We start from the raw sequence: 11633 nt of genomic DNA, 5'->3' as shown, positions 1-11633 counted from the left end.
ACACTATGGCGATAAAGTAGCTTAGAATTTTTTTTTTTTTTTTTTTTTTTTTAAATTTTTGAGACAGGGTTCTACTCTGTAGCTCAGGCTAGAGTAGCAATGGCACGATCATGGCTCACTGCAGCCTTGAACTCCTGAGCTCAAGTGATCCTCCTGCCTCCTAAAATAGCATTTTAAAGTGAAATGAGGTTGGAAATGGTGGCTCATGCCTATAATCCTAACACTTTAGGATGCTGAGGTGGGAGGATACATGGAGCCCTGGGGTTCCAGAACAGCCTGGGCAGCATAGCAAGACCACCTCTCTAAAAAAAAAAAAAAGAAAAAACAAAAAGAAAAATATTAGCTGGGTATGGGGGTGGGCACCTGTAGTCCCAGCTACTGGGGAGGCCTAGGCTGGCGGATTATTTGAGACTCTTGAGGAGTCGAGGGTGATTGCACCACTGTACTCCAGCGTGGGCAACAGAGCAAGACTCTGTCTCAAAATAAATAAAAAGATAAAAATAAAAAACCAAGGAAATGGAACAATTACCCTCACATCAAGGACATTTTAAGATAGCCAATGCCATTTACATGTTTCAGATCCACTAAGTAATTTCGCATCTGTATTTCATTCTGCTGTACTCTCAACAGTCACCAGAGCCCCTTGGCTCTTCAGTTTTACACTGTGCTGCTCTTCTCTGCACCATTTTTCAATTAAAAATTTATTGGGCGTGGGGCCAGGCACGGCGGCTCACACCTGTAAATCCCAGCACTTTGGGAGGCCGAGGCGGGAAGGTCACATGAGGTCAGGAGTTCGAGGCCAGCCTGGCCAACATGGTGAAACTCCGTCTCTACTAAAAATAAAAAATTAGCCAAGTGTAGTGTTGGGCGCCTGTAATCCCAGCTACTTGGGAGCCTGAGGCAGGAGAATCGCTTGAACCCCAGGGGCGGTGGTTGCAGTGAGCCGAGGTTGCACCACTCCACTCCAGTCTGGGCGACAGAATGAGACCCTGTCTCAAAAAAAAAAAAAAAAAAAAAAAAAGAGAGAAAAAAAATTTTGGGCACTACTATATTTAGCTAGGAGCTGGAGAAATACACAAAGAGGAATGGACTCTACCCTCAAGGAGCTATATTTAGCTTGGACTATAAGACATTTGCAGGTAAGTAGCTTCCTGTCACAGGACGTCATTGTCAGGAAGAGATCACCACTGACAATTGCTTGCTCTTAAAATTTGAATAAAAGGACCAGATTATGGAATATAAAAAAGGCATTTTTAAAAGACGATGAAAATAATGCACAGGTGAACAAATTACAATGTACTTTTCTCTTTAGCAACTGCACTCTACCCACGGCCTACTTTTTGTCTGCGAAACTCACTTTGATTCAACTAGCTTTACACTTTGATAGAAATCTGCTATACTCTGGTGCCCCCTGGAGGCAGTCTACTGCTAGGTCGAGGAGAAAAAAATCCAGAGGACTTTCAACTACAACTGGAGCAACTATACTTTTGTTCAACAATCCCCCTTTTTTTTTTCAATATGGAATTCTGATCTGGGTTTGTTAAACTAGAATTTATCTAAAGTACAGATTTCCCAAGAGAGTAGGGTTGAGCAGAAGAGAACATCCTCAGCATTAAATAATGTTATGTATTCTTCTAAATGCACTTGGGCAGATACTATATGTTTAAATACAATTACACACACAACATAATTTTTTTGTATTTGTATAATTTGTGAAATTGAAAATTTTATGATACGTTCTAAAATATAGCAAAATTTACTTGTTAAATAAATAAATGAAGGAATGAATTGCTGTGCTTTGGTGTTCAATTAGATAAATTGATGTTACTTTGTCTCTCTTTTTTTAATTCCCTTCTCAGAAGCCTTTCCATCACAGAGACTTTTAATGCAGTTGTTGAACTTAATCAATGTTCATAGAGGGATAGAGAGGAAACAGGATTGTGGTATAATTTTTCTCTAGGAAAATGTGTACAGTCCTTTGCTAATGACTACTAACTTGTAAATCTGGTTGAAAGCTGCTCTTGCCCTCAGAGACGTCCTTTAATGGAATAATACATAATGCTCACATTAATTTTAAACAAAGTGATTTTATTTTCTGGAATAAATACAGAGCCTCAAATTCATTAGCTGGTTTGAAATTTCAGGATCCCAGATGTACTCTGCTTTAAATCAAGAAAACCCCTCAGGCTTCTTTCGGGAGAGAAAGTGGAACTTAACAAATACCTATGGCACAATAATGTCATCAGCTTCATTACATAGTTACATATTTAACTTTGTTATATATTGAAGACATTAAACTCGGTTTTCCAAGATAGTGGGAAAATCATGTTTTGGTTCACTAAATATTCTGGTTAGTAGAAAGTTATTACATTAAACACATACGGTTTACCAATTATTTTCAAAGAATCAGAACACAACAAATAAAATCGATAGTATATTCAGTATAATTAATTTTTTTGATGACTGTAGAATTCACTTCAGCATCTTTTATTGCCTTGGTAATCATGGTGAACATTAAAATATAAGTCTAGGAGGTTTGGGAGGTATGGTGATATGAGATTTAGCAACTGAAGTCAGCTGTTCTAGAAAGGGAAAAATGATAAATAAAGGTATTTATAAGAGTTGTTATATTGGCCATAATTACTACTATAAAGCTATACCTAAGGAATACTTAAAATAAGATATTTTTCACTGCTCCCTACTGTGTTTGTATGTGTGTGTGTTTGTGTGTGTGTATTCGTTTAAAGCTGTACCTAAATTTTGATGGTAAATATCTAACCCCGGGTAAAGGAGGGAGAACTTTTTTTTTTTTTTGCTTTAAAAAAAGGGATAGAGGCTGAGTGCGGTGGCTCATGCCTGTAATCTCAGCACTTTGGGAGGCCGAGATGGGCAGATCATGTGAGGTCAGGAGTTCGAGACCAGCCTGGCCAACATGGTGTAAACCTCGTCTCTACTAAAATACAAAAATTAGCCAGGTGTGGTGGTGTGAGCCTGTAGTCCCAGCTATTCTGGAGGCTGAGGCAGGAGAATTGCTTGAGCCCAGGAGGCAGAGGTTGCAGTGGGCACCGAGATCGCACCACTGCACTCCAGCCTGGGCAACAGAGTAAGACTGTCTCAAAAAAAAAAAAAAAAAAGAGGTAGAAAGAGGGAGAACTATACTGATATGGTTTGAATATATGTCCCTGTGAATCATGTTGAATTGTGATCCCAGTGTTGGAGGTGGGGCCTGGTGGGAGGTGTTTGGGTAACAGGGGCAGATCCATCATGTCTTGTTGTTATGAGTGAGTGCTCAGGGAATCTGATTGTTTAGAAATGTGTTCATACTTTCTCTCTTGCACTCTCTCTCTTTCTCTCCCTCTCCCCTACACTCCCTCTCACCACGTGGGATGCCTGCCCCTCCTTCACCTTCTGCCATAATTGTAAGCTACCTGAGGTCTCCCCAGAAGCCAAACAGATGCCAGCACCATGCTTTCTGTACAGCTTGCAGAATTGTGAGCCAATTAAACCTCTTTTCTTTATAAATTACCCAGTCTCAGATATTTCTTATAGCAATGCAAGAATGGCCTATTGTATATACCTAATCAGACAGTATTCATTTTTTAACAACATGTCTTTATCAAGTATTTGCGAAGTATTCATCCTTAGTTCCTATAGAAACTTTTGCCACTCATTATTTTGATTACATATTTAATTAAAATACAAAATTACAGTAGCAAATACAAATGGCATAAACATGTTTGAGACCAGACACAAGTGATTCTTAGTAAAAATCCCAGGGAACTTGAGGGAGCAGCGGGGCTGGTGCTCTCTGGAGGCCTCCTGCAGGGAGTTTGCAGCATGACCAGTCCACAGGATTCCAGAGGAAATAAGGATCAGCGGGTTAGCAAGATTCCACTGTAACAATGGCTGTGAGCCCCAAATGCCCATAGGCAACCACTCTTAATACTTTGGTAGGCACTTCTCTATGTATTTATATTTTTTCGTTTGTTTGCTTGTTTGTTTTTGTTTTTGTTTTTGAGATGGAGTCTTGCTCTGTCACCCAGGCTGGAGCGCAGTGGCACAGTCTTGGCTCACTGCAACCTCTGCCTCTTCCAGCCTCAGCCTCCTGAGTAGCTGGGACTATAGGCATGTACTATGCGTCTGGCTAATTTTTGTATTTTTAGTAGAGACGGGGTTTCACCATGCTGGACGGGTTGGTCTCAAACTCCTCACCTCAGGTGATCCGCCCGTTTTGGCCTTCCAAAGTGCTGGGATTACAGGCATGAACCACCGCGCCTGTATTTATGTACCTTTTTATAAATGTCATTACACTACATTGGTTTTTTGGTAGTCTGCCAACTCACCTAAAAATATGTAGTAGAAAATTTTCCATGCCATTGAATAAATATGCAAATCATTTTCCTCATCCACTACTAAAAAGGACAGAGAGAGGAAGAAGGAATGAAGAGGAGAGGAAGGGGGAAACAGAAAAGAGGAAAAGAGAACAAAGAAAAATGGTAAAGGAAAATGAAAGAACTGCTTAAACAGAGCAACTTTGTAAGATTCAGTGGAAGATTTTCAGATCCACTCTCTGCCAGATCACATAATCTACACAGGAACTCACGGAGATAGATGAGAGCGCACACCCCTGTGATTTTGGCTCTTCCAAGCTCAGAAATGAGCGCAGCAAACTCAGCAATTGGCACTCTCTGGGCAAGGTACCTTTTTCCCTCTCCTCCTCTACCCCTCCCACCCTCTCTTCTCTGCCCCTATTCTCCTCCTCTTTCCCTCCCTTCCTTCATCTCCCTCTCTCCCTTCTTTCCTTGCATACTCCTTGCTTCCTTCCTTCTTCTCTCCCTGCTTCTTTCTTACTCGTGCCTCTCTCTCGCTGTCTGTCATTTAAAATGGGTGTAAAATCAATATTCACAGTAAAACGCACAGATCTTAGTTGTATGGTTCAGTGAGACTGAAAAATGTGCACACACTAGGACCCTCATTGCCATCATTGGATAATGTTTCCCCATGCCCAGTTGGTCTCCTACCCACTGCCCCCTGCTCCCTGCCCCCTGCTATCCCACCCAGGCACCTTCCCCTACAACCCCCATCTCTGTTGCCCAGACTGGAGTGAGTGGCTCCATCTCAGCGCTCACTGCAACCTCAGCCTCCCAGGCTCAAGCCAATCTCGTGCCTGTGTAGCTGGGACTACAGGCACGCACCACCATGCCTGCGTCGTTTTTGTATTTTTTGTAGAGAAGGGATTTCACTATGTTGCCCAGCCTGTTCTCAAACTCCTGGCCTCAAGTGATCTGCTTGCTTCTGCCTCTCAGACTACTGGGATTACAGGCATGAGCCACTGCTTGGGGCCTCCCAGGCACCTTTCTATCACCAGAGACTAGTTTTGCCTGTTCTTGTGCTTCACACACATAGAATTATAAGGTAGGTATATTTTGAGCAAGGCTTCTTTAACTCAGTGTAATGTTTTTAAGATTCATCTGCATTGTTGCATATATCAGTACTTTCCTTTTCATTGCTGAGTAGTATCCACTGTATGAACATACAATTTGTCTATGCAATTTCCTGTTGATGGACATTGGGTTGTCCATATTTTTTCTCTATTATATATAAAGCTGTTATGACATTCATCTATAAGGCTTTTTGTGGACATACATTGTTTATTTCTCTTAGGTTTCTGTATACCTAGAGTTGAATTGTTAGGCCATAGGGTAGGCTTATCTATAACTTTATAGGAAATAGACAGTTTTTCAAAGTGGTTGTATGATTTCATATCCTCATTAGCAATGTATAAGAGTTCCAGTTGCTCCACAACCTCAATTACGTTTGATGTTGTCAATTTTTAAATTTTAGTTGTGTTGATGGGTGTGAAATGGAATCCCATTGTGATTTATTTAGCATTTCACTGATGACTAATGATGTAAGTACTTTTTCAAGTGCTTTTTGGATACATATAAATCTTGCAAGTGTTTTGGCCATTTAAAAATTGGGTTATCTTTTTATTATTGAGTGGAAGACGAGATATATATATATATATTCTATAATATGTAGATCTATATAGACCCTGCCCCCACACACTATTTTATCCCAGTCTGAGGCTGACCCATTCATTTTTTGATGAGTAGAAGTTTTAAATTCTGATGAAAACCAATTTATCTTTTTTCTTTTATGGTATCCTAAGAAATCTTTTCCTAACTCAGCATTCAGCATTCTCTGGGCAAGGTACTTATTCCCTTCCCCTTCCCCTACCCCTCCCATCCTCTCGTCTTCTCTCTCCTCCCTTCCCCTGTGTTTTCTTCTGGAAGCTTAAAGTGTTAGCTTTTATGTTTAGGTCTATGGTCTTTCTCAAATTAATTTTTGTATATATTATGAGGTAGATGTCAAGTTTCTTTATTTTCCATATAGACCTACAGTTATTCCAGGACAATTTTTGAAAACATTTTTCCCCATCGAATTTTTCATGGCCAATGTTGAAAATCAAATGATTGCATATCTGTTTCTGAACTCTCTATTCTTTTGACTGCTCAATGTGTCTCTTCTTATGCCAGTTCTACTCTGTGTTTATTACTGTAACTTTAGAGTAAGTCTCAAAATTAGCTTTGTGCAGTGGCAGTATCGTAGCCAATGAGGTCTATCTGAGGCGCGATTATTGCTAATAGAGTGAGTCTCAAAATCAAGTAGTGTTACTCCTCCAACTTTGGTTTTGTAAAAAAAGATTTTGTTTTCCTGGCTAAATTCTAGGTCGTTTGTGTTCTCATGAAAATTTTAGAATCAGTTTTTCTGTTTCTGTTTTTTTTTTCAAAGTCTACTGGGATCTTAATTAAAACGGCAGTGAATCTGTAGATTAATTTGGGGAGAACTGATGTCTTAGCAATACTGAAGCCTCTAAATCAGGGATGTGGTATGTCTTATTATTTATTTCAGTCTTTAATTTCCCTCAGTAAGGTTTTATGATTTTTAGTGTAGCAGTCTTATACATCTTTTGTTAAAGTTTTTGATAATATTTTTGATGTCACTATATATGATATTTTCAATGTTGACTTCCAATCATTGCTACTCTGTAGACATAAACTCAATTTTGCATCTTATATTCTGTGACTTTGCTACATCTTATATTCTGTGACTTTGCTAACTAAGTTTTTTTGTTTAATATATTGATTGAGATTTTCCTATATAAACAATCACATCTTCTTTTGAGTCATTCTTATTTATTTCGAAACTAATGTTTATTTTCCATCAACCTTATTTCTATTTTCCTTAAGAGTCTGTGAAAGAACAGCTTAGGAACACTCAGTGGTTGTTTCTACCCATTCAGCAGCCTGAGCAGTGAGAGCTGCAGACCAGTCTTCCGTGGCAGGCTGAAGGCTGCAGTCTTAGTAGGGACATGCTGAACAGGCACAGAGGGCACCTGCACGTCTTTAGACCAGTCAGCCTGAGTGGTGGTGCACTCATGAGGTGGAGCAGTGCATTCACCCTGAAATTCATCCTTGGCCGCAGCTTTTTCAGCGGCAGCCTGCTCTTCCTTTTCAATGTGCTCAGGATCTCTGTAGAAGCAAATATCAGGCATGACCTCTTCCCATGAGTGCTTCCTGGGTCAGCCTCCACCACATCAGACCCACCGAGTGAGAGCCCTTGTCGTTACATGGGATTGCAATGTCCACACAGTGCAGAAGAGAATCTGTCAAACAGAGCAATGGTTGATAGGTGGGTGAACATAAGACGACTCTGTGAGCAGCTGGTGGTCAGCCCTGGGCCAGTAACCACCAGAAGACGCAGTTCTTGGAAGGCTGCCTAGATCTGGTTAGTGAAGGTTCCAGGAGTAAAGTGGCCAGCAATAGGAATGACTCCAGTGGCAGCAGCAACTTCAGCACAGCCTGCTGGCCAGCATTCCTGGATGATATGACATTGAAATTGGCAGGGTATTCAATGGCAACAATAGCATGATGCTTCTACCAGGTCCTCTTTAGATTTGTGGTGTAGAAGCCATCATTTTTCCTTTTGTAGATGTACTGTTCCATTTGGAAGTCAAGATTGGTGCAATGTAAGTCAGTTACTGCTGCAAGATAGTTGAGGACATACTTCTTCATTTGCAGGACATCAAGGGCTCTGGACATTGTGTGAGTTTCCCTTTAAGTTATGAAGGGAATCTAGAACCGGACCGTATGGATGCCTCTCTAGTTAGTGCGGAAAGCCTTGATCCTTTATGTTTGTTTCATGGTCTTGCTTCATTGCACTAAGACTTTCAGTGCAATATTGAATAAAAATGGTGTGCAGTGGACATTGTGCCTTCTTCCCAGTCTTAGCATGACTTAAGTATTTTCGTCATTAAGTGTGATGACACTTTTAGGGTTTTAGATCTTTCGTCAAAAATCAAAATGAGAAAGTTGCCTTATATTTTTAATATGCTGTGTGTTTTATGATGAATAGGTGTTGAATTTGGCAAATGCTTCATCTGCAACGATTAAGATGTTTATATGCTTCCCCTTTTTTGTTAACGTAGTGAATTACATTGATCTATTAATTTTCCAATGTTAAATCAACCTTGCGTTCCTGGGGAAAAGTCCTACCTGATCATGTTACATTCTTATTTCTGTGATTTATGAATTTGCCAGTATTTTGTTAAGGACTTTTGCATTTATTCTTATGAGGAATATTGCTCTGCAGTTTTCTTTTTTTGTAATATATTTGTCTGGTTTTGGTGTGAGGGACATGCTGGTCTCATAAAACAGGTTGAGAAATGTTCTCTCCTCTATATTCTGAAAAGTCTGTGTATGACTGCTAATATTTCTTCCTTAAATGTTTGATAAAATTCACCAGTAAACACATCTGAGGTTGAAGTTATCTTTGTGGGAGGATTTTAACTATGAATTCATTTTCCTGAACAGATATAGGGTTTTTTAGACTTTCTATTTCTTCTTGTATTAGTTTTGTTAATTTGTATTTGTCAAATAATTTAATCTATTTATATAAAGTTTCAAATTTACTGGCATACATTTCTTTATGTATTTCTTTATTGTCCTTTAGTGTCTATAGGCTCTATAATCATGTTCCCTCTTTCATTCCTAATATGGATGGCTTGTATTTTCCTTTTTTTCTTGAATGGTATTGCTAGGAGATTATTCAATATTTTTAACTTTTCAAAGGAACGATTTCTGACTTGGTTGATGTTTCTCTTTTGTCTGTTTTCTATGTCATTGATTTCTACCCTTTATTGCTTCCTTCTTTCTAGTTACTTTGGGTTTAATTTGTTCTTACATTTTTGGCTGCTTGAAGAAGGGTAGATCATTGATTTTTTGACCTTCATTCTTTTCTAATTAAGCATTTACAGATCCAAACTTCTAAGCAAAGGGGTAAATTCCACAAATTTTAAAATGTTGTGATTATCATTTAATTCTAATATTTTCTAATACCTCTTGTGATTTTTTATTTCAGCCATGGGATATTTGTAACGGTATTGCTTACTGTCCAAATATTTGGAAATTTGGAAAAAAACTGGTTTTTAAAAAAGTTTCATTTTAGAATAGTTGTAGATTTACAAAAAAGCTGCAGAAATATAACTGATAGTTTCTGTATGCCTGTCACTCAGTTTCCCCAGAGATAACATTTTACATTACCACAGTACATTTGTCAATACTAAAAGAAATCAACATTGTTATATTACTATTTCTAGATTCAGATTTTATCGGTTTTTCTACTAATGTCTTTTCTCCAGGATCCAATCTAGGATATCACATTGTACTTAGTAGATATCTTCTTAAAAAAAATCTAACTTAATTCTTTTTGTTTTCAGAAAATGTGTTTTGTATGATATCACGTCTGTTAAATTTGTTGAAACTTATTTTATTGACCAGTATATGGTCTCTCTTGGTATAGTTCTATGTGCATGTGAAAAGAACCTGGACTTTTTATAGGAAATATTCTAGAAATATCCATTAGTTAGTTAAATGGTCTGATGGCATTATTCAGATCGTCCATATCCTTAATGATGTTACTAACTTTTCCTCTCAGTTAGAGAGGAGTGCTCAAATAACCAACTATAATTGTGGATTTGTTTTTCCCTGTAGTACTGTCAGTTTTTGCTTCATATATTTTGAAGTTTTGTCATTAGGTATACATAATGACCTTTTTATTATGATAAAATATCCTTCTCTGTCTCTAATATTACCATATGTCTTGGTGTTTATTTTGTCTGATATTAATGTAGCCACTGTAACGTTCTTATAATTAGTACTTTCTTGGCGTATTTTTCCCCATCCTTTTTCTTTTAATTTGCATCTCTAATCTCACCCAGCAAGCTGTTGGGGATTGCTTTTTAATGTACTCTGACAATGTCTCCCTTTTAATTTCAGTGTTAATTATATTTACATTTAATGTGATTATTGATATGGCTGAGTACACACTATTTGTTTTCTATTTTTTCCATCAGTTTTATTTTTACTTTTTCTTTTTTCCACCTTCTCTTTGATCAATAAGGTAATTGTAAGCATTCTATTTTATTTCTACAATTGACTTTTTTTAATTAGCAAAAAAACCAATGGTAGAAATAAAATAGAATACTTAAAAATATGCCTTTTATAAAGTGGGTTGCATTAAGAATTACAATATGCATTCTTAACTTATTAGTCTACTTCTGATTAATATTAAATCATTTTATACATAATGCAAAAAGATTTAAGTTGCATAATTCCATTTAATATTTGACATTAAAAAGACATTAATGTTTTCAATATCCTCTTGTCCCACATATCCTGTATGCTGTTTTTGTCATACATTTTATTTCTACATATAATTCCCACAAAACATTGCTATTATTTTTACTTTAAACTATCTATTGTATTTTAAGTAAATTAACAAACATGAAAAAGTCTTATATTTGCTCATACTCACCATTTTCAGCAAGTTTAGTTCTTCATGCAGGTTTGAGTTTTCATAGCCTTGTTTCCCCTCAACCTGAAATGCTTCCTTTACCATTTTTGTTGTCTATTGACAATAAATTCTCTCACATTTTATCTAAAACTTTTAAATTTGACTTTAATTTCTGATGAATGTTTTTACTGAATATTAAATTTTAGGTAGACAGTCTTTTTCCTTCATATACTTTAAAGATGTTTCATTTTCATCTTGCTTGTGTTATTTCTGAGGAAAAGCCAACTTATCAGTTTCTCTGCATGCTCTCTGTTTATGTGTGCTAGTCTCTCCTTCTGCAGTATCTAATCTGCTCTAAAGCTTTTATAGTAAATTTTAAATTTTGTTTATAGTATTTTTAGCTTTAAAAGTCACATTTGTTTCTTTAAAAATGTTTTCTTTATTACTGTGTTTATGTTTTTCTTTAAATCCTTATATATGTTTATAAAAGCTGTTTTAAAATCTCTAACTGCCAGGTCAGGTGCAATGGTTCATGCCTATAATCCCAGCACTTTGGGAGGCTGAGGCGAGGGGATCACCTGAGGTCAGGAGTTCAAGACCAGTCTGGCCAACATGGTGAAACCCCATCTCTACTAAAAATACAAAAATTAGCTGGGTGTGGTGGCATGTACCTGTAATCCCAGCTATTTGGGAGGCTGAGGCAGGAGAATCTCTTGAACCCAGGAGATGGAGGTTGCAGTGAGCTGAGATTGTACCGCTGCACTCCAGCCTGGGTG

The 11633-nt window shown here is 37.6% G+C and overlaps 2 pseudogenes; one reads left to right on the top strand and one right to left on the bottom strand.

The window, feature by feature from the left end:
• Positions 1 to 6586: 6586 nt before the first annotated feature.
• LOC123573306 (U4 spliceosomal RNA) lies at positions 6587 to 6711 on the top strand (annotated as a pseudogene).
• Positions 6712 to 7271: 560 nt separating this feature from the next.
• Positions 7272 to 8105, bottom strand: LOC102138373 (small ribosomal subunit protein uS2-like; annotated as a pseudogene).
• Positions 8106 to 11633: the final 3528 nt, after the last annotated feature.

The sequence above is a fragment of the Macaca fascicularis genome, chromosome 4 (assembly GCF_037993035.2).
Source record: "Macaca fascicularis isolate 582-1 chromosome 4, T2T-MFA8v1.1".
NCBI classification, from domain to species: Eukaryota; Metazoa; Chordata; class Mammalia; order Primates; family Cercopithecidae; genus Macaca; species Macaca fascicularis.
This window is presented reverse-complemented; position numbering and strand designations above follow the sequence as displayed.